We start from the raw sequence: 2,765 nt of genomic DNA, 5'->3' as shown, positions 1-2,765 counted from the left end.
TCATGGCATTTATGCATTGGATATCTCTAATCTACAAAGCTCTTCGAGTGCTGTTCACCAGCAAATGCTTGAAATTTGGTAATAAGCATTTTGTGTGTGACCATGTATATCTTTCACCATGATAACAGTAATGTAAAGGTAATTTTAGAGGACTTGCATGAGTCCACTGTGTCTGCAATGGTCTTGCTCACTTCATGCATTACAAAGCAAACCTTAATGAGCACAAGCATCTACTCAGCTACAGAGTATATACTACCACTTAACACAATTTTAGAGGGCTTTCATGAGTCCATGGGCTCTTCTATGGAATCCCTACAAGTATTTTGCTTATTCCGTGCATTCCAAGCAAACCACTGTAATAGAAATTCTGTGTCATTTTCTACTCATACACTTGTTTCTTTCTCCCGTATCCTTTTCCCTAGCTGTTGCATTATATTTTTGGAGAAAGAATTGTACGTTATCGGCGGTGAAGAAAGAAAGAAAGCCAGACATTCCTTTGATATTTATCAATTGAAGTCTGGCTAGAGGCGTGCTTTTATGTAATGAGGTAGTCCGATACACTGAGCAAGAATGCATTGAGTGGCAAGCATGTTTACCAAGAGGTCGTCAATGCAAAAATACTTTGCTCATTTGAGTAGATGGTGAAATCGGGTCCATGCTTACTTGGCAATTCAGCATGGGCCCATGGAGCATGTCATAAAAAAGGTGCATTCACTACAACTCATCCGCTAGCCCACTTAAAGGAGGCACCTCCTTTTGAACTAGTTTAGGGTTGACACATGGTGAGGTCGCATCATTCACAAAACAAGATTTCTTGTTTCCACCCAACACCGAACGATAACCTTACAACTTGTGTCCTTAACCTCATCTCCCATTACATAATAGAGCAACATCTCATATTTATTTAAGACCTACTTTCATTAATACAATCAATTTTCTTGAAGCTCTATGCATGAAACTGAGACTGACCACTTTTTTTTTAAAGTTGGGCAGGCTCGAGAGTTTTGTGAGAACATTGGGGAGTTTTGAGAGTCCTAGTTTACCTTAGCTTTTTTTTTTCCAGGTTTATTTTTGTTGCTGAGCAGTGTTATTTCACTACTCAATAGCGTTCTTAGTAGCATTTTTTCATTGCTCAACAATGCTGTAAGCAATATTTTTTCGTTGCTCGATAGTAAAATTTCGTTGCTAATAATGTTGTGGAGAAGTGCTCTCGTTGCGAATATAACAATGAAATGATCTCGACGTTTGCCACGGCTTGTAGTTATAATAACACTACTAAAAATGCTCCTATATTGTTCTGTTTGGTGGTTTTTTTTTTGTTGGTTTGTTTTTTTTAATAACTAATACTTGACAATTAAGGACAATATTATAACAAATGGCATGAGAGAGAGAGAGAGAGAGAGAGAGAGAGAGAGAGTTTATATGTTGGAAACGTTCTAATATCATTGAAAGCAAAAGCACATTCTAAATTAAAAGTGGCATTTTCATGGGCAAACCAATCTTATTCAAATATTCCATATCAATGTAGTATGGTTTTCCATGTTAATTAACAACACTCTTTTCACCATCGTTGTGATGTAGCATATTGTCATCTAAATAAATCAACTCCACTCTTAACACAATCATAACCTCACATGTACTCAATCTTCTCTCCCATCACACAAGACTAACCTCTAATGTAAGTGTATACTTCTCTTTCATTAATACTAAAGAAAAAATGAAACATCCCATGATCTAAGCAATCTTTTAAAAAGATTTGCAAAATCACATACATCCTAATGTAATAGTGATAGTATCAATTGGTAGAACTTTCACTTGAAGAGAGAGATGATGTATCAATTTGTTATATATTCATCCAATCCATAAAAATCACTCATCATCGATGTAACATAACCTCTTTGTCGTGATGGTTTTGCAAGATCGCATCACATAATGGATTACTTGGCATGTGCCTTGTCATTGTAAGAGGAAAAATAATATGCACAAACAATGAATGTTGTAAAGTTGAGTGTCCAATCATATCAACATGATTTCCAAACGAAGTATTGAAATAAAGATGTCATACAACACTAGAGCTTTACGGTTTGTTCAAGTCAAGAGCTTACATTAGCCTTATTGAAGTATGTGTCGTTGGGTCTTGCCTTAGAGTTGCAAACTGAAACTTCCCTATGTGGGTATGCTAGCTTGTTCGTCGCATCCTCACTGTGTTGTCACACTGGAATGCTCCTTTGCCAAAGGAGTGAAGGGAGAGCTCTCTATGCCTAGATGGAGGCAAAAAAAAAATGGTCCTTCGCCATAGTTCTCTCTCACAAAAGGTGGGGAATTAAGGGGAAGCTAATACAAGAGAAGACAACCAAACCTATCTAGCATACATTCATCAAGAGCAAGCAAGATTCAATGGCATACAAGCAAGCAAGAAGAGGGAACATCAGAAAGCTCACAAGTAAACTTTGCAAGGGAATGATTGTGTATTACTTATTGTCAAAAATGACATATACAAGTGACTAGTTTTCACACTAGGTTAGCCAAACTTAAAAATGGTCTAGTCTCTATTACTAGTCTTAAGCAACTATGTACTCGGAGCTTGTAAACTTTTCCTATTTGACAATAAGCACAGGGTAAGGTCGCTTTATATGTTCTAGCACCCTCTTACAAAAGATAAGTTCCAGTTCGAGTAGGTAAGATGACAAAGCGCCTTATGGTAGGTATTGTGAGTGAAACCGTGTTAATTTATAGAGTGGTTAATGTACCCCTTTCCTAATGGT

The sequence above is a fragment of the Cibotium barometz genome, chromosome 12 (assembly GCF_041138505.1).
Source record: "Cibotium barometz isolate CiBa-2024 chromosome 12, ASM4113850v1, whole genome shotgun sequence".
Taxonomy (NCBI): domain Eukaryota; kingdom Viridiplantae; phylum Streptophyta; class Polypodiopsida; order Cyatheales; family Cibotiaceae; genus Cibotium; species Cibotium barometz.
This window is presented reverse-complemented; position numbering follows the sequence as displayed.